General features: G+C 41.8%; 1 protein-coding gene and 1 non-coding gene across 3 annotated transcripts in view; one reads left to right on the plus strand and one right to left on the minus strand.

Moving 5' to 3' along the window:
- Positions 1-1939, minus strand: part of plxnb2b (plexin b2b) — a 198274-nt gene extending 196335 nt beyond the window's left edge. For both annotated transcript variants that reach the window (XM_046354171.1, XM_046354180.1), the window contains exon 1: positions 1394-1939. The gene's annotated coding sequence lies outside the window, so the exon portion shown is untranslated. The remainder of the gene's footprint in view (positions 1-1393) is intronic.
- Positions 1940-18996: 17057 nt separating this feature from the next.
- On the plus strand, positions 18997-19137 carry LOC124048710. Its single transcript, XR_006841276.1, has one exon. It is a non-coding gene; the product is annotated as a U4 spliceosomal RNA (small nuclear RNA).
- Positions 19138-21281: the final 2144 nt, after the last annotated feature.

A 21281-nucleotide genomic window follows, 5' to 3' on the forward strand; every position in this document is an offset into this window, starting at 1 on the left:
AAAAAAAATATTCTGACATGGGCCAATTGAGTGACTGTTGATGCACAACCACATTTCAAAACTGCACCTTGTGTATTCTATTACTCTAACTCTCAAATCTAAGTTGAGTCCCTGAATGAGTTCTACATTTTCTCCACAGCAAAGACAAACTCCAAATGGGCATTAAAAGACTACTACCAATCAAGACATAAAAAAAGGCTTTTATTTCATTAGCTCCATGCACACGCTAACATACATACAGACTCAGAGATGTGTTTTACATTTGTTTAACCTGTATTTAACGAGGCAAGTCAGTTAAGAACAAATTCTTATTTTCAATGACAGCCTACCCCGGCCAAACCCTAAAAACAAACAACGCTGGGTCAATCGTGCGCCACCCTATGGGACTCCCAATCATGCCATGGTTGTGATACAGCCTGGAATCGAACCGGGGTCTGTAGTGACACCTCTAGCACTGAGATGCAGTGCCTTTAGACCACTGTGCCACTTGGGAGCCCACGGTCAGGCTCACTGAGTTTGCCTGTCTATGTATGTGAGGGGAGATGGTTCTGGTTGAGAGACTGATGAATGACCAACTGCTCCACATTTTATGGACTGACAGGGCCATTATTCTGTCTTCACATTATCGTGAGAAAGAGAGGAGCAGAAAACCGCCCAGTAAAAGTGGTAATGTTTCCATAACCAAAGCATAGTTTATTACATATGAAAAACTAATGACGCCTGTGAAAGTTAGTGGTCAAGGATCTAGGCAGATGTCAGTTTACAGTGAACTTTTAATTACTTAATAGAGCATGGATCACTTTGTGCAAATTACCGGTAAGGAAATACACCGTAGGTTGGACTGTATCTCGACTCATACAAGTGACATGGGCGGGTTCAGCACTGTACAGTAGCCCATCATACAACTATACTAAGTGAATATAAATCCCATTACGTGTTTAAACTGCAAATACTGAAGTCTATGCTCAAACCTAACTCGGGTTCACCAATAAATCATTATTTCAATACAGTTGCATCACTTCATAATGCTGGAGGACCAACTGGTAGATTTACAAATAAATTACTTCCAATCAATCACTATGTAGCAGGTATGGATCAATATGTTAAGTTATGGTCGAACTTTTATTTTTTGATGTCAAGACAAATGTGGAAAAACATGCGTTTCTGTCCCTCGTGTCATGGCTGTTGTACAACGGAGCTGTTAAAGGAAGTAATACACTACTAGCATCGCGCTAGGAAATTCATCAGATCTTTACGCACACACAGAATTATACAGGGAGGTATTTTCTAACCAACCGCATTTGCTTGTACATGTGCATAATAAATAGACAGAACAGAACAGACGGACACTGTCCGTGGCTATAAAGGTAGAACACCAATCACGTAAACTCACCTTGGAAGAACAGTAGTTGCCTGAAACTAACACGGAGCTGTCCAGATTTCAAAGTCCCCCTAAAAATGTATAATAAGTCCTCAAGCAAAATGCATGTAAAGTTCACATTTTATCTTCCCGAGAGCGCGGAGAGTTAGAGAAAGGCACTGTTCAGTCGAAAATACAAGGGGGCACTGGTTGACAATTCCTACTGCAAGACGACACGGACAACTCAACAAGAGTCCAGGACTTTATCCACGCCCAGGTACAGGATCACATGGTGATCCCAGGTGTGATTCTTCTCGAGCTATGGCTCAGTTGGCAAGGGACACACCTGTGAGATCCGCTCACATCCGCCTCCGGTGACATTGCGTTGAGAACCAGGAAATTATAGACGAGTGGAAAATGCGCAGGGAGGTAGAACGCAAAATCGACCGGGAAATGAGAGGGATTATTCTCCTCCCCCTTTCAAAACAGACCGTTTGGCCTGTAGATCACAGACTGCCAGGCAATGGTTGCAAAATATCAATAAAAACGAAGGAGCAAGTCGTATAATGTGCTCTTCCGTCGCCACCGCCTTGGAATGATTTGGAATGGAAGGGATTGGAATAGCTCGTGCATGCGAGTTCACGTTGAGTATGGCAAAGCAGTCCCTTCTCGGCTGCTATTTCATGCAAATCTTAAAGTGCTTTTTATTTTAATCCATGGCAGATTAATGTCTAAAGGGAGATTAGGGCCGTTCCATTCCTCGAGTGGAATAAAATATATTCTGAAACCAATCAAACATTCAAACCATCCAAAAACATTTGTTTGTCCAAACTTGTCTCTGCATGGAAGGGACCATGGTTGATAGTGATACCTGCATCATGATGCCATAACAACTCGATGTCTTTGAGATGGAGGTTATGATTAATAGGGGGATTATGGCTCTGACATAGCGCATTCTTCAATCACATACTTTTATTAGGCTACATCAGCGTCTAGTTTTTATTTATATTTGGTTTGCGTCGTGAACTAACGTGAATTTAATGTGAAATCAACTAAACTTGTCACTATGTTGTTGGATTTAGGTTAAAAGTTGGGTGAAAACAAGTCGAAATTCCCTTACCTTGATTACTTTTTGTAAATCGAATCACATTTCCGTCATCACATAATTAAACAAATATAATATTAAGTGGAAACAACGTTGATTCAACAGGTTTTTGCCCAGTGGGGTAGTTCACTGCAGGCTTCTTGTGTAGTTGACCTGGCTATGCGCAGCTGGAAGGTAATGAAATTGTCAGACAGTGTTTAGATAACTTAATTGATTGTAGAACCCATATGATGAATGATGAAACCATTTGTTATTCTTATGTTTTATTGACTCCATCTAGCCTAGGGCTACCTGTGTATAATGAAATAGTCAAGCCAGTGCAGTTACTAGCAGTGGCCGAATTGTCTTTTCACCATTAAAAGGTAAGGTTGCATCAAGCACAGTTGTACATTAGAAAACCTCGAAGAAACTATCAGGCTTCCATCACCTTTCCTCTCCTGCATACTACCACATTCCAGTCAGGGGCTAAAAGCATGCGAGACTGAACCCAGATCAGCGTAGTCAACAACCCATCACCATGAACATCTTCCATTGAATAGTTTGTATTCTTGCCTTGGAGCATCATGCCACAATGCAGTTTGGTACATAGAGTAATAATAGTTTTGCGGCCCTGTCATAGGCTACGTCCCAAACGGCGCCCTATCCCTATATAGTGCACAACATTTGACCAGAACTCTATGGGCCCTAGTCAAAAGTAGTGCACTATATAGAGAATATGGTGCTATTTGGGATGCAGACAAACTCCTTATTGTGTCTGGGTGTGTGTCAGTTTTGTGATTGATTTATGGCCATGCAAATGAGTCTGTCTGTCTGGGGGAAGCGACGTGTTGTCTTTGCCCGATGGGCCCTGAGGGACTATGGGATTGAGGGGGAATGAGTCAGCCCCTTACTGCTGACACAGCCAGAAGAGTGGCAGAGATGCAGCAGACAGAGCGAGATGGGGGAGATGGCCATCACAAGTCTTCCCATTGACTGATGAGATCAAGGAGAATCTAGGCCATGCCAGACAAGTGTCAGGTAAACAGACACAGAGAGATAGAGCGAGAGAGACAAACAGAACACCACTCTCAGAGCAGAAACTCAACACTCAAGAAACACAGCTAAGAGAGTGTAGAGAGCAAACCAAGCAGAGCGAGAGATCTGCTATCTATGTGGTGCTTGAGTTTACCATGTTTGACCTGTTTGTCGAAGGGTTCAGGAGTAACGTGTGTCTTGGAAGTAGGCTATATGACCAGACCAAGGTCAGCGCTCACACACTGAGAGGTCGCCGCGACCAGGCTGAATTCATTCACAATTGGAATGGAGAAACTGTTCATGGGAATAGGATCAACCATTAAATAAGGAACAAGTTGTCTGCTACCTGTATGATGATAGTGTTCATGTGTAATTGATGTGTAACAAATGACAGTCAGACCTTTTACTCATGCAGAGGAGTGAAAGAGGATCGCGGCGCTCGATTTCTTGACATTAAAATCTGTGTGCTCAGTCATTCACCCGAGGAAAAATGATTCTATTCACACAATGTTAGTAATGAAGTCAGTGAGTTCATCCTCTCTTCTTGAGTGTTCAGACAAGGTCTAACAAAGACTTGTAGGTCAGTAGCATACCTCAGAACCGGGTTTTCATATGGATAGAGTGCACTCTGCTGGTTCCTTATTGCAGTGCACGTGTTCAAGTGACCGCAAGTATCACGTAAAGTATTGATGCTGTACTTTATAATGTGGGTGGGACTCCGTGTGGTGGCAGGGTTGCTTTTTTCCAGAAATGGATATTTGATTTGTCCGTGCTTCTCTTATAATGGATGTACGGTTTGCGAAATTGTCATAACAGTGCATATCCAATAACTACGTGGCCAATATTGATATCGCTACGTAGTGTTGCTATGTGTACCTCCAAAACATATCCAGCAGTGCTATGCAATAGTATCAGCTTGTAAGGAACACATGCACCATTGTACCAGTGTCTGAAGGTTGCCAGATGTCGCATCTCTGGGATGGAGTTCGGAACACAGGAGACACGAGGATAACAGATGGCGGTTACTCGCAGACACAAGTTGTATAGTGTGACATTTGGAAGGCACCCTTCGATTTGAATGGCTGCCTGACCTAGCAGAGCACAGCGCTATCGGCCAATATGACTTATTACAGTGGAAGTCTGTGAGGGCTGGGGATGTTTGAGCGACCTTAGCCTCGTCGAGAACCAGGATATGGCTATGTAAGATTAAAACAACCGGAATTTACTATGTGCAGACTAGAACCCTGGCTGGGTGTAAAGCATAGTGTAACATGGAGACATCCGTTTCAGCATAGGGGGGAGAGAGAGAGAGAGGAGAAAGAGATAGACTGGCGCACTTCGGACTCAGTCCAAGCAAAACCACCACATGCTGGGAATAGCAGGGTGGCAGCCGTGTGTGGGTTTGACTGGCTTGTGTGGGGAACAGTTTGAGTATAATTAGTGTTTATATGAGTGTAATTATATGTTTAGAAGCACTTGCATTGGTAAAGACCTGTGTATGCTTTCGTGCCTGGCTTGCATGTGTTACATCTTGCCTTTTGAGCTCATGATAGGTGGGGCTGTGTGAGGGTGATACCTCAAAACCCATTGAGGGATATTATTCTCCATCATATCAGATCTCAGATCTCCAATGCACTGGCTGAGCTAGCAGGCTTTTGTTACAGGGAATACCTAATATCAGTAGGTTGTTTTGCTCTACTACAGGATCTAATCATAGTTTGCCCGGCTCAGCCTGTGCCCAGGTGGCACACGTTAGGGATGGTCAGCATCAATGCCTGCCTGCTTGCCTGTCCCTCACCCTGCTGTGAAGTAACTCAGACCCCACACACACATGGCACGCACATACAGTGGCACATACACAAAAACACAGACACACGTTCACACACACACCAGTGTTTCCCCTGGGATTGTTTTCAGCAGCGGTGGAAAAGGTAGCCGGGGGAAGGGGGGACCGTACGGTTCTGATGACTTTTTAAAAAGGCATTCTACTCCAAAAAGAAAGCAAAAATACACTCTGCTGCTCCACTCTCCCTTCACCCTGCTGTTGCTTTACCCCCAGGGGCCACATTCTGTCTTCACCGAGGTCCGGAGGGCTGCTTTTAAAATGGGTCATATTTCCTTGCCATCAAAATAAGCAAAAACTAGTCCCCTAGCCATTGCTTTTGGCATTTTTCGATGCTCCCAGACTGTGTGGTTTTCGTTTCGATGACTGCTAGCTAGCTGGACAGAGAAAAGAGACTATAAATGTAGGTGCATTACAATTTCTACACGGTTTCCATTTGATTTTTAGTCATTTCAATGTCGATTGAGATCATTTTTTCCCAGAGGAAAAAATAAATCAACAAATGAAATCGTATTTTTGTAGTGGATTAAACACCTGCGGAAACACGCCACAGACATGCACAAAAACAGAGAGAGAGACACGGACACACACACATCTCATTATGCCCTTTGATCCTGATGTGTTGGTGGACTGAAGTGTGAGAGTGTCTGATTGGAGACAGGCAGCTAGGGCTGTGGTTGGGAGGGTGTAAGCTGGATCAGCTTGGTTGGCACACACCAGTCTATGGGTTTTCCATGAAAGCCATTCTTGTGTTTCCCAGACAAAAATGCAAACTTAACCTAGTAGGAGCTGTTCCACGTAACATAAGCTAATCCTTATCCTGGATCCTGACCTGAGGATGACATTGATTTAAAAACTGCAATTTACTATGCTAAACTATGAAAAAAGGGAGAATGCCAGCAGGTTTAAGACCATGGACGCCACTGGGCAATATTGAAAGGCAGGGTATTATGTAGGCTGCCCAGCAGCCCATGATGAATCAGTGCCATAGCCATCTGCCATACTCTATTTTCATCCCACAGCCCACTGGTGGTGTAACAGCCTGAGCCAAAAGGGACTTCTATGGTTACAGAGCCCTTTGCTCTGCATTCATAACCAAACGCATCTTTGCTCAACAGGTCCAATCTCAGCCTCAGGGATGGCGAGTGGACCAGATCTCATCTATAATTATGTACCATGTACTTACTATCTTTGAGTGGATGGATGGAAAGCCAGTAAGATTCTTGATAGGGTTGTAAGAGAACAGTAATCAAGGCACCTCAAGAGTATTAATGCGGATTATCACCACCACTGACCACCACCATTATCAAATATCCACAACTAGCACACAAGGGTGGCACACAAGCCTGGTTTGAGAGATTGTCTGGCTGGCAAAGTGAACAGCACTCTTCTCATATTTTCCTGTGTTGTACAGTAGTAATAGCCAGGTTGTAGTGCGATGATGAATATGGGTTGCCATGCCAAGCTCAGAATGAAACAGAAGCTGACCGGATTCATTTGAGATTATGTGTCCTGGACACAGTGTAATTCTCTTATCTACATACTTACCTGTCCTGTACCTGACGGTGATCCAGCCACTGTGGAGCTCATTGGCATATCTGTCTCTGTCTGGTAGGAGACAATATTCAGGTGTCAGCAGCAAAGCACAAGTAGCACAGCACAGGCAGCACAGGACGGGCAGTTTTCACCTTGCACTGGTTATCTGCTGCTGAGCATGCATAATATCAAGAGAATGGCATTATCCAAACAAGGTTTTTCAACAACAGAAATGCTTCTAATAGTGACTCTCCATAGGAAATGAGGGTTTATATTGTTATCTGTTATTGCATTTGACACATAGCCTACAAGAACAGAACAAAAATATAAACGCAACATGTGCAGTGTTGGTCCCATATTTCATGAGGTGAAATAAAATAATCCCAGAAATGTTCCATACCCATAAGAAGCTTATTTCTCTCAAATGTTGTGCAGGAATGTATTTACATCCCTGTTAGTGAGCATTTCTCATTTGCCAAGATGACCATCCACCTGACAGACTCTTTTCTCTGTATATATCAATGATGTTGCTCTTGCTGCGGGCGATTCCCTGATTCACCTCTACGCAGACGACACCATTCTGTATACTTCTGGCCCTTCCTTGGACACTGTGCTATCTAACCTCCAAACGAGATTCAATGCCATACAACACTCCTTCCGTGGCCTCCAACTGCTCTTAAACGCTAGTAAAACCAAATGCATGCTTTTCAACCGTTCGCTGCCTACACCCGCACGCCCGACTAGCATCACCACCCTGGATGGTTCCGACCTAGAATATGTGGACATCTATAAGTACCTAGGTGTCTGGCTAGACTGTAAACTCTCCTTCCAGACTCATATCAAACATCTCCAATCTAAAATCAAATCTAGAGTCAGCTTTCTATTCCGCAACAAAGCCTCCTTCACTCACGCCGCCAAACTTACCCTAGTAAAACTGACTATCCTACTGATCCTCGACTTCAGCGATGTCATCTACAAAATACTCTACTCAGCAAACTGGATGCAGTTTATCACAGTGCCATCCGTTTGGTTATTAAAGCACCTTATACCACCCACCACTGCGACCTGTATGCTCTAGTCCTCGCTACATATTCATCGCCAGACCCACTGGCTCCAGGTCATCTACAAGTCCATGCTAGGTAAAGCTCCGCCTTATCTCAGTTCACTGGTCACGATGGCAACACCCACCCGTAGCACGCGATCCAGCAGGGGTATCTCACTGATCATCCCTAAAGCCAACACTTCTCTGCTGCCTGTGACTGGAACGAATTGCAAAAATCGCTGAAGTTGGAGACTTTTATCTCCCTCACCAACTTTAAACATCTGCTATCTGAGCAGCTAACCGATCACTGCAGCTGTACATAGTCTATCGGTAAATAGCCCACCCAATTTACCTACCTCATCCCCATACTGTTTTTATTTATTTACTTTTCTGCTCTTTTGCACACCAGTATATCTTCCTGCACATGACCATCTGATCATTTATCCCTTCAGTGTCAATCTGCTAAATTGTAATTATTTGCCTACCTCCGCATGCCTTTTGCACACAATGTATATAGACTCCTTTTTTCTTTTTCTACTGTGTTATTGACTTGTTTATTGTTTGCTCCATGTGTAACTCTGTGTTGTTGTCTGTTCACACTGCTATGCTTTATCTTGGCCAGGTCGCAGTTGTAAATGAGAACTTGTTCTCAACTAGCCTACCTGGTTAAATAAAGGTGAAAAAAAAAGAAAGAAAAAATTGCTAACATGGGTTCGCTAGCTGTCAAGTGGCGGGTATGTGTTGTTTGATTGTTGGTGGTGCTTGTGCTTACTCTCACGCCAAAAAGATCATATTTGAATCAGATATGCGAGAAGAAGAAAAAATCACTTCAAACTGACAGTGTGAACAAGGCTTAGTGCAGCCTTATTCAGTATTATTATCTATCCATCTCAACTAATATCAATAATCTGACAATGAAATGAACGTTTACTGTCAGGAGAAAATATAGGAGACAAAAATAAAAACATAGATAAAATACATCAGCAGTTGATATGCATTGATATGCAAATATATGTCGCTTTCCAGCTCCATGTCTGCAGAGAAATGACAGTTCTTGTAATTGTTGAAATTGTCATGCTGTAGTCAAGTGGACACTTCAACTGATTATGTGAGAGCCCGCAACTCTCTTTGTGAGAGGTCTCTTTTTGGAATGGAGATACTGGGTTTAAATATATATATATATATATATATATATATATATATATATATATATATATATATATATATATATTTCAACTTTATTTAATCAGGTAGGCCAGTTGAGAACAAGTTCTCATTTACAACTGCGACCTGGCCAAGATAAAGCACAGCAGTGCAACAAAATCAAACAACACAGAGTTACACATAAACAAACGTACAGTCAATAACACAATAGAAAATACAAATTGAAAAATCTATGTACAGTGTGTGCAAATGTAGAAGAGTAGGGAGGAAAGAAATAAATAGGCCATAGAGGCGAAATAATTACATTTTAGCATTAATACTGGAGTGATAGATGTGCAGATGATGATGTGCAAGTAGAAATACTGGGGTGCAAAAGAGCAAGAGGGTAAATAATATTATGGGGATGATGAAGATTAGCCTAATAATGGATTAAAAGAGCCTAACGTTACTCCTTATGGACCTTACATGTTCTGTTTAAAGTCTAATTGGCTCTGGAAGCCAAAACCGCCAAATACTCCATTTAAACGTGAATTGATTTTCAACTGAGGTACGGTTCTAGAAACATAAATCCCTCGACTTTCATATCACATCTAAATAATTTCACAATTGCAAAACACATACGTACTGTTTCAACCAGTTTTATTTACGATTCTTGATCATGACTCTCAGTTCCATAACACAGTTGTGTACTGGGGCGGCAGGGTAGCCTAGTGGTTAGAGCGTTGGACTAGTAACCGAAAGGTTGCAAGTTTGAATCCCCGAGCTGACAAGGTACAAATCTGTCGTTCTGCCCCTGAACAGGCAGTTAACCCACTGTTCCTAGGCTGTCATTGAAAATAAGAATTTGTTCTTAACTGACTTGCCTAGTAAAATAAAGGAAAAATTAAATTAAAATTAAAACAGTTGTGTACAGTTGCAGCTGACAGTATTTTTCAGTGACAACACGTTTGTGGTGTCCGTCTGTCAATTACACACAGGTGTTCGGAGATATAGATAGCTAAGCAGCACTCTGTAAAATGGAAATATGGCCTTACCCTTACCCTATAAAATGTGTTTATTAGTTTAACCTTTAGTTAAACTCCCCCCTTGTTCAGTAGATTATATGGAACTGAGAGTCATGATCAAGTGCTACATTAAGATAGAAAATTGGGCCAAGAGTCATATATTCATGAGCAGGGTTGGGGAGTACCGTAATAGATTACCCCCCCCCCCCCCAAAAAAAAAACGGTAACTGTAATCAATTACGTTCCCAGCGAAAATATTGTAATCAGATTACAGATACTTTTGAAAAACTAGATGATTACTTTGAGGATTACTTTTAAATTCAGAAAGGAGTTTGCAAAAAAAAATCATCTTTGAGACTTCACTGTTTTCTCAATGACATTTAAATCAGCAGTGAAAAATGGACCACATTTAGATTTGTTCCACCTGAGCGAGTCTGACCACAAGTCAGAGACCACTATCATGACAAACCAAATGTGTTTGATGGATTGCGGGAAAAGAGCAGGAATAGGCTTTTGTAGGCCAAGCTATGTCCAAGCTATGTCTTCCAATGGTACGACTGCTGTCGGCATCCAAAGATTAACTAACTTGAATAAACACTTGGAGGTAAGGACAACAGCAGTGGTGTAGTCTATGGCGATATGGATATCACTTATTATTGATATCTACATAGCACATTGATGTGAATCACACTGCTGCTCTCTCATTCAGCTATTTGCGACTTACGGATTGTGGATATGGCTTTTGTTGCTCAAACTAATTCATGCAGATAAAACAAATCAATAGGTCTAGTGGACACATGCTCAAATTCACACACTTTTGATAGACTTAAAGGGGCAATCTGTAGTTGTTATATCCATTTGTGGACTTATATATACATACAGTTGAAGTCAGAAGTTTACATACACTTAGGTTGGTGTCATTAAAACTCGTTTTTCAACCCCTCCATAAATGTCTTGTTAACAAACTGTAGTTTTTGCAAGTTGGTTAGGACATCTACTTTGTGCATGACACAAGTAATTTTTCCAACAATTGTTTACAGACAGATTATTTCACTTATAATTCACTGTATCACAATTCCAGTGGATCAGTAGTTTATATACACTAAGTTGACTGTGCCTTTAAACAGCTTGGAAAATTCAAGAAAATGATGTCATCGCTTTAGAAGCTTCTGATCGGCTAATTTGTCACACCCTGACCTTAGGGAGCCTGTTAATTTCTCTATTTGGTTAGGTCAGGGTGTGATTTGGGTGGGCATTCTAGTTTTCTATTTCTTTGTTGGCCGGGTATGGTTCCCAATCAGAGACAGCTGTCTATCGTTGTCTCTGGTTGGGAATCATACTTAGGCAGCCTGTTTTCAACCTGAGTTTGTGGGATTCTGTTTAGGTACTGTTGCCTGACAGAACTGTGCATTTTCAATTTTGTTTGAGTGTTTTTTAAATTAAAATCATGAACACTGTCCACCACAAACGAGAGCCGTTACATAATTGGCATAATTTTTATGGGAGTTTTGGAGCAGTGGCTTCTTTCTTGCTGAGTGGCCTTTCAGGTTATGTCGATATAGGACTTGTTTTACTGTGGATATAGATACCTTTGTACCTGTTTCCTCCAGCATCTTCACAAGGTCCTTTGCTGTTGTTCTGGGATTGATTTGCACTTTTCGCACCAAAGTATGTTCATCTCTAGGAGACAGCGTCTCCTTCCTGAGACAGCGTCTCCTTCCTGAGCGGTATTACAGCTGCGTGGTCCCATGGTGTTTATACTTGCGTACTATTGTTTGTACAGATGAACATGGTACCTTCAGGTGTTTGGAAATTGCTCCAAGGATGATCCAGACTTGTGGAGGTCTACAACGTTTTTCTGATGTATTAGCTGATGTCAAGCCTATCAGAAGCTTCTAAAATCAGAACATAATTTTCTGGAATTGTCCAAGCTGTTTAAAGGCACAGTCAACTTAGTGTATATACATTTCTGACCCATTGGAATTGTGATACAGTGAAATAATCTGTCTGTAAACAATTGTTGGAAAAATTACTTGTATCATGCACAAAGTAGATGTCCTAAGCAACTTGCCACAACTATAGTTTGTTAACAAGAAATGTGTGGTAGGGTTGAAAAACGAGTTTTAATGACTCCAACCTAAGTGTATGTAAACTTACAACTTTGCGACCTTTTGCCACATTTCAGGTTTCAAACATAAAGATATAAAACTGTATTTTTTTGTGAAGAATCATCAACAAGTGGGACACAATCATGAAGTGGAACGACATTTATTGGATATTTCAAACTTTTTTAACAAATCAAAAACTGAAAAATTGGGCGTGCAAAATTATTCAGACCCTTTACTTTCAGTGCAGCAAACTCTCTCCAGAAGCTCAGTGAGGATCTCTGAATGATCCAATGTTGACCTAAATGACTAATGATGATAAATACAATCCACCAGTGTGTAATCAAGTCTCCGTATAAATGCACCTGCACTGTGATCGTCTCAGAGGTCCGTTAAAAGCGCAGAGAGCATTATGAAGAACAAGGAACACACCAGGCAGGTCCGAGATACTGTTGTGAAGAAGTTTAAAGCCGGATTTGGATACAAAAATATTTCCCAAGCTTTAAACATCCCAAGGAGCACTGTGCAAACGATAATATTGAAATGGAAGGAGTATCAGACCACTGCAAATCTACCAAGACCTGGCCGTCCCTCTAAACTTTCAGCTCATACAAGGAGAAGACTGATCAGAGATGCAGCCAAGAGGCCCATGATCACTCTGGATGAACTGCAGAGATCTACAGCTGATGTGAGAGACTCTGTCCATAGGACAACAATCAGTCGTATATTGCACAAATCTGGCCTTTATGGAAGAGTGGCAAGAAGGAAGCCATTTCTTAAAGATATCCATAAAAAGTGTCGTTTAAAGTTTTCCACAAGCCACCTGGGAGACACACCAAACATGTGGAAGAAGGTGCTCTGGTCAGATGAAACCAAAATTGAACTTTTTGGCGACAATGCAAAACGTTATGTTTGGCGTAAAAGCAACACAGCTCATCACCCTGAACCCACCATCCCCGCTGTCAAACATGGTGGTGGCAGCATCATGGTTTGGGCCTGCTTTTCTTCAACAGGGACAGGGAAGATGGTTAAAATTGATGGGAAGATGGATGGAGCCAAATACAGGACCATTCTGGACCTGATGGAGTCTGCAAAAGACCTGAGACTGGGATGGAGATTTGTCTTCCAACAAGACAATGATCCAAAACATAAAGCAAAATCTACAATGGAATGGTTAAAAAATAAACATATCCAGGTGTTAGAATGGCCAAGTCAAAGTCCAGACCTGAATCTAATCAATAATCTGTGGAAAGAACTGAAAACTGCTGTTCACAAATGCTCTCCATCCAACCTCACTGAGCTCGAGCTGTTTTGCACGGAGGAATGGGAAAAAAATTCAGTCTCTCGATGTGCAAAACTGATAGAGACATAATTTTGCACGCCCAATTTGTCAGTTTTTGATTTGTTAAAAAAGTTTGAAGTATCCAATAAATGTCGTTCCACTTCATGATTGTGTCCCACTTGTTGTTGATTCTTCACAAAAAAATACAGTTTTATATCTTAATGTTTGAAGCCTGAAATGTGGAAAAAGGTCACAAAGTTCAAGTGTGCCGAATACTTTCGCAAGGCACTGTATATATACACTGCTCAAAATAACACATCCTAGATCTGAATGAATGAAATGTTCCTATTAACTACTTTTTTCTTTACATAGTTGAATGTGCTGACAACAAAATCACACAAAAATTATCAATGGAAATCAAATTTATCAACCCATGGAGGTCTGGATTTGGAGTGACACTCAAAATTAAAGTGGAAAACCACACTACTGGCTGATCCAACTTTGATGTAATGTCCTGAAAACAAGTCAAAATGAGGCTCAGTAGTGTGTGTGGCTTCCACGTGCCTGTATGACCCCCCTACAACGCCTGGGCATGCTCCTGGTGAGGTGGCGGATGCTCTCCTGAGGGATCTCCTCTCAGACCTGGACTAAAGCATCCGCCAACTCCTGTACAGTCTGCGGTGCAACGTGGCGTTGGTGGATGGAGCGAGACATGATGTCCCAGATGTGCTCAATTGGATTCAGGTCTGGGGAACGGGCGGGCCAGTCCATAGCATCAATGCCTTCCTCTTGCAGGAACTGCTGACATACTCCAGCCACATGAGGTCTAGCATTGTCTTGCATTATTATAACCCAGGGCCAACCGCACCAGCATATGGTCTCACAAGGGATCTGAGGATCTTATCTCTTATCTCGGTACCTAATGATCTTATCTCGGTACCTAATGGCAGTCAGGCTATGGAGGGCTGTGCGAGCACATGGTGGGCTGTGCGGCCCCCCAAAGAAATGCCACCCCACACCATGACTGACCCACCGCCAAACCGGTCATGCTGGAGGATGTTGCAGGCAGCAGAACGTTCTCCACGGCGTCTCCAGACTCTGTTACATCTGTCACGTGCTCAGTTTGAACCTGCTTTCATCTGTGAAGAGCACAGGGCGCCAGTGGCGAATTTGCCAATCTTGGTGTTCTCTGGCAAATGCCAAACGTCCTGCACGGTGTTGGGCTGTAAGCACAACCCCCACCTGTGGACGTCGGGCCCTCATACCACCCTCATGGAGTCTATTTCTGACCATTTGAGCAGACACATGCACATTTGTGGCCTGCTGGATATCATTTTGCAGGGCTTTGGCAGTGCTCCTCCTGCTCCTCCTTGCACAAAGGCGGAGGTAGCAGTCCTGCTGCTGGGTTTTTGCCCTCCTACGGCCTCCTCCACGTCTCCTGATGTACTGGCCTGTCTATTGGTAGCGCCTCCATGCTCTGGACACTATGCTGACAGACACAGCAAACCTTCTTGCCACAGCTCGCATTGATGTGCCATCCTGGTTGAGCTGCACTACATGAGCCACTTGTGTGGGTTGTTTACTCCGTCTCATGCTACCACTAGAGTGAAAGCACCGCCAGCATTCAAAAGTGACCAAAACATCAGCCAGGAAGCATAGGAACTGAGAAGTGGTCTGTGGTCACCACCTGCAGAACCACTCCTTTATTGGGGGTGTCTTGCTAATTGCCTATAATTTCAACCTGTTGTCTATTCCATTTGCACAACAGCATGTGAAATGTATTGTCAATCAGTGTTGCTTCCTAAGTGGACAGTTTGATTTCACAGAAGTGTGATTGACTTGGAGTTACATTGTGTTGTTTAAAATGTTCCCTTTATTTTTTTGAGCAGTGTATATACACCCATTCATTCTTGAGAATATAACCTATAAATGCCTCATGAGATTAGTTTAGCTGTCACACTCCATGAGAACCCAAAATATCAGCTTGTTTTTCACCAATGTTTGTAAACATTGTAAATGTAATAAAACACTGTATAGACTCAGAACATGGTTAAAATAATAATGTTGATATCATGGATGGTCAGTCCTTGCATCTATAGCTCTATTAATCTGAGAGTGTTTACATTTCTCCAGGCCCATCCCTCAGCTTTTAACCAAAAGCAGAGGCGGGGTGTCCGTTTTGTTATTGTTTCATCGGTGGATTTGCCCTTTAAACAGCTGCATATTATCAAGATATCAAAGTGGCACCAACAAAAAAGGAAAACAATAGGCCTGTAGCAAATGCAGCATATGGCATTCATATGGCATTCATATGGCATTCATATGGCATTCATTTTTTCACATGTAAAGAGCACTTTTCTGTAGTGCTGAAAGCATGCCCTTCCATGGGTGCAGAATTGATTTTTCAACTCGAATCAATTAACAAAATCAGTCCTAATTTGGCTAATCTATACTTCCATATTTCCATAAATCCTATTCTTGAAGATCAAGGGGTATAACATTTATTGGAATGACTGGAATTCTGATAGATTTTGTTTTTAATGTAAAAATATAATTGAATTGTATTATGACATGTAGTAGAAAGTGATGGGTTAGAAGACTACATAACCAAACCATAAAGTAAAATGTAACATCTATATATGGCCAGCTATGTAAACTTTAACAATAATTTATCCTGCAATAGATGTCTTTCAATTGGTAACATACATTTTTGTCGTCTTCTAGTGCCTCTTAAGGTGAAAGTAATCTAAAAGTAACGGAATGTAATGAGATTACATTAGAGTTTGGGTAATCCAAAAGTTACATTACTGATTACAATTTTGGGCAGGTAACTAGTAAGTGTAACGGATTACATTTAGAAAGTAACCTACCCAATCCTGTTGATGAGCAATGCTTTCTATGCACAAAATAATTTTTGCAGTGTTCCTCTATTGCAAAAAAATGAATGAAGGGAAAATACACGGTTTTCTTTGTTTAATCTTGTAAAATTTGGAAATAAAATAAAACAATCACTAAATAAGTCAGATTTTCCATTTCTGGAGTGGTGATACTGTTAATTTGTCACAACAGACTGATGGTTTGTTTACATAGCAGGTAGTGATGGGAGGGTGGGGATAAAATATATAGTTACATACATGATATTATCTTAGATTATGCATCATATTCTTTTGACAATATCGCAATATTGTTTTTGCACTAGTTGGCTGTACCTGCACCAATACTCTGTATTTCTCTAGTTGGCTGTACCTGCACCAATACTCTGTTTTTGCACTAGTTGGCTGTACCTGCACCAATACTCTGTTTTTCTCTAGTTGGCTGTACCTGCACCAATACTCTGTTTTTCTCTAGTTGGCTGTACCTGCACCAATACTCTGTATTTCTCTAGTTGGCTGTACCTGCACCAATACTCTGTTTTTGCACTAGTTGGCTGTACCTGCACCAATACTCTGTATTTCTCTAGTTGGCTGTACCTACACCAATACTCTGTATTTCTCTAGTTGGCTGTACCTGCACCAATACTCTGTATTTCTCTAGTTGGCTGTACCTGCACCAATACTCTGTATTTCTCTAGTTGGCTGTACCTGCACCAATACTCTGTTTTTGCACTAGTTGGCTGTACCTGCACCAATACTCTGTTTTTCTCTAGTTGGCTGTACCTGCACCAATACTCTGTATTTCTCTAGTTGGCTGTACCTGCACCAATACTCTATATTTCTCTAGTTGGCTGTACCTGCACCAATACTCTGTATTTCTCTAGTTGGCTGTACCTGCACCAATACTCTGTATTTCTCTAGTTGGCTGTACCTGCACCAATACTCTGTATTTCTCTAGTTGGCTGTACCTGCACCAATACTCTGTATTTCTCTAGTTGGCTGTACCTGCACCAATACTCTGTATTTCTCTAGTTGGCTGTACCTGCACCAATACTCTGTATTTCTCTAGTTGGCTGTACCTGCACCAATACTCTGTATTTCTCTAGTTGGCTGTACCTGCACCAATACTCTGTATTTCTCTAGTTGGCTGTACCTGCACCAATACTCTGTATTTCTCTAGTTGGCTGTACCTGCACCAATACTCTGTATTTCTCTAGTTGGCTGTACCTGCACCAATACTCTGTTTTTGCACTAGTTGGCTGTACCTGCACCAATACTCTGTTTTTCTCTAGTTGGCTGTACCTGCACCAATACTCTGTTTTTGCACTAGTTGGCTGTACCTGCACCAATACTCTGTATTTCTCTAGTTGGCTGTACCTGCACCAATACTCTGTTTTTGCACTAGTTGGCTGTACCTGCACCAATACTCTGTTTTTCTCTAGTTGGCTGTACCTGCACCAATACTCTGTTTTTCTCTAGTTGGCTGTACCTGCACCAATACTCTGTTTGTCTCTAGTTGGCTGTACCTGCACCAATACTCTGTTTTTCTCTAGTTGGTTGTACCTGCACCAATACTCTGTTTGTCTCTAGTTGGCTGTACCTGCACCAATACTCTGTTTTTCCTTCACAGCTTGTTCTCCGTCTTCCTTTTAAATAGGGAGACCATTTGTTTTCATCCCTTTTATTTCCCTGACTGATCCAAACTCGTTTTCTCATGGCTCTCTTGTCCCTCTGCAGCAGACATACGGTGAGCAACATGTTTGGATCATCAAAGTGCTAAAAAACATGAGAACCCACGAAAATCATGAGCATTATAATTTGAATAGCCTACTATGTCTAATTTGCCGTGTCTAATTTGATACACAATGTAGTTGTGCATTTTGTAAAGCAAATCTTGTTGAAGAGGCTTTAAACTTGGAGGTCGTCAGAAAGAATCTTGAAGATTTGTCACTTTGCATTAGATTACATTGCCATCTGCTGGTTGGAATGTTACACATTTTAAGAGTTAATGTCACGTACAATGAAATGCCTTGCAAACTAAAATTGACACGGCAAGGTGCTTCGTATATCAGACTAGAGAGCACTGATAGGCTCATTAAAAAAATGTAACTAGGGGATAGTTTGGAGGTGTAGTCAGATAATGTTGTTGACATCAGCGGCCTAATATTGCTGTCAAAATGGAAGTAGCATCACCTCAAGAATATTATTATAAAGTACCATCCGTGAGATGTTTTCAACCACAAGGAGTCAACAACCGCATTCTTACTTTATGGCCATCGTACTTAGCAAAAGAGTGTGCACCATTTTAGAATGTTGTAGAAAGAAATGTAAAACATAGATAAGACATGATTCTGAATTCTTCCCAAAATGTTCTAAATAGGAATATATTTATATCGGAATACTCGGTCGTTTTATCCAGCCTGTAGTCTACTAATCAGTGATAGCCACGTTTTGAGACGATGTATCCCACAATGCACTGCGAGGTTTGTGTTTATTTTATATAATACAACTCTAAAAACGAACACATGTAATACTTTTTTCCTTAATCATATTTAACACCGATTCATAATTTACTTGTTTATATATTGTTGATATATTAATTGATTTAAACCGTCATAGGGACCGTAATTGTACCGATAGTCAATCCACTCGAGTCCTCTTCTATGTCAGCTTTGCGCAGTGGCAGTATCGTAGCCGATGAGGTCTATCCGAGGCGCGATTATTGCTAGTTGAAAACTTTACCCAATACCCCGCTGAGACGACTTGAAATATAGTCGGCTTTGGCAATTTTTGACGGTCTCTAAGGAGACTGATTTAGCTGTATAAGTAAATACGTGAACAGAAAATAAAATCGTGTCTGTATTGCTATTGCGTGTGCAGGTCACTTTGTCATGAATTTATAAACTAATCTGCTTTGGAAGCTACAATAAAGGCCAACATATTAAAATTGATTTAAAATTCCCTGGAGATAAAAGTCATCCCGTTTATTTTTACCGTTTGCATGCAATGTGATGGTTTCTTATTATGACCAATAGATGTCACTGTCTACCAAAATACATTTGGTTATGTAGTGACGTTCAGCAACCAGGTGTGGGCAGCATTGTATTGTATGAGACAATATAAGCATACCGGAAGAATATAACAATATATTCAATTTAGCAGACAATTTTATGCAAAGCAACGTAAGTGCCATGCGTGCATACATTATATTCATAAGGCTTTCCATTAGATTTTGGTGCATTACTGCTTTCATTCAGCCACAAGATCATTAGTCGGGCACTGATGTTGGGCGATTAGGCCTGGTTCGCAGTCGGCTTTCCAATTCATCCCAAAGGTGTTTAATGGGGGTTGAGGTCGGGGCTCTGTGCAGGCCAGTCAAGTTCTTCCACACTGATCTCAGCAAACCATTTCTGTATGGACCTCGCTTTTTACACGGGGGAACTGTCATGCTGAAACAGGAAAGGGCCTTCCCAAACTGTTGCCACAAAGTTGGAAGCACAGAATAATCTAGAATGTCATTGTATGCTGTAGCATAAAGATTTCCCTTCACTAGAACTAAGGGGCCTAACCCGAACCATGAAAAACAGCCTCAGACCATTATTCCTCCTCCACCAAACTTTACAGTTGGCATTATGCATTGGGGCAGGTAGCATTCTCTTAGCATTTGCCAAACCAAGATTTTGCCGTCGGACTGTCAGATGGTGAAGCGTGATTCATCACTCCAGAGAACTCGTTTCCACTGCTCCAGAGTCCAATGGCAGCAAGCTTTACACCACTACAGCTGACGCTTGGCATTACGCATGGTGATCTTAGGCTTGTGTGCGGCTGCTCGGCCATGAAGCTCACAAAGAACAGTTATTGTACTGAAGTTGCGTCCAGAGGCATTTTGGATCTCGGTAGTGAGTGTTGCAACCAAGGACAGACAATTTCAGCACTCAGTGGTCCTGTTCTGTGATATTGTGTGGCCTACCACTTCGCAGCTGAGTCGTTGTTGGTCCTAGATGTTTACACTTCACAGTAACAGCACTTACTGTTGACCGGGGCTGCTCGAGCAGAGTAGAAATTTGACAAACTGACTTTGGAAAGGTGGCATACTATGATGGTGCCATGTTGAAAGTCACTGACCTCTTCAGCCATTATACTACCAAATTTTGGCAAAGTTATTAGAAAACAAAAACAAACAAAAAACATATTTACATAAATATTCAGATCTTTTGCCATGAGACTCGAAATTGAGCACAGGTGCATCCTGTTTCCATTGATCATCCTTGAGATGTTTCTACAACTTGATTGGAGTCCACCTGTGGTGAATTTGGAAAGGCATACACCTGTGTATTTAAGATCCCACAGTTGCCAGTGCATGTCAGAGCAAAAGTCAGAAGGAGCTCAAAGGAATTGTCTGTAGAGCGTTGAGATAGGATTGTGTTGTGGAACAGATCTGGGGAAGTGTACCAAAATATTTCTGCAGTATTGAACATCCCCAAGAACACAGTGGCCTCCATTATTCTTAAATAGAAGAAGTTTGGAACCACCAAGACTCGTGCTAGATCTGGCCATCCGGCCAAACTGAGCAATCAGGGGGAGAAGGGCCTTGGTCAGGGAGGTGACCAAGAAGCTGATGGTCACTCTGACAGAGCTCTGGAGTTACTCTGTGGAGATGGGAGGACCTTACAGTAGAACAACCATCTCTGCTGCACTCCACCAATCAGGCCTTTATGGTAGAGTGGCCAGACGGAAGCCACTCCTCTGTAAATGGCACATTATAGCTCGCTCCGAGTTCCAGACTCTCAGACCATAAGAAACCAGATTCTCTGGTCTGATGAAACCGAGACTGAACTCTTTGGCCTCAATGCCAAGCGTCACATCTGGAGGAAACCTAGCACCATCCCTACGGTGAAGCATGGTGGTGGCAGCATCATGTTGTGGGGATGTTTTTCAGTGGCAGGGACTGAG

This window comes from Oncorhynchus gorbuscha, linkage group LG01, assembly GCF_021184085.1.
Source record: "Oncorhynchus gorbuscha isolate QuinsamMale2020 ecotype Even-year linkage group LG01, OgorEven_v1.0, whole genome shotgun sequence".
NCBI lineage: Eukaryota > Metazoa > Chordata > Actinopteri > Salmoniformes > Salmonidae > Oncorhynchus > Oncorhynchus gorbuscha.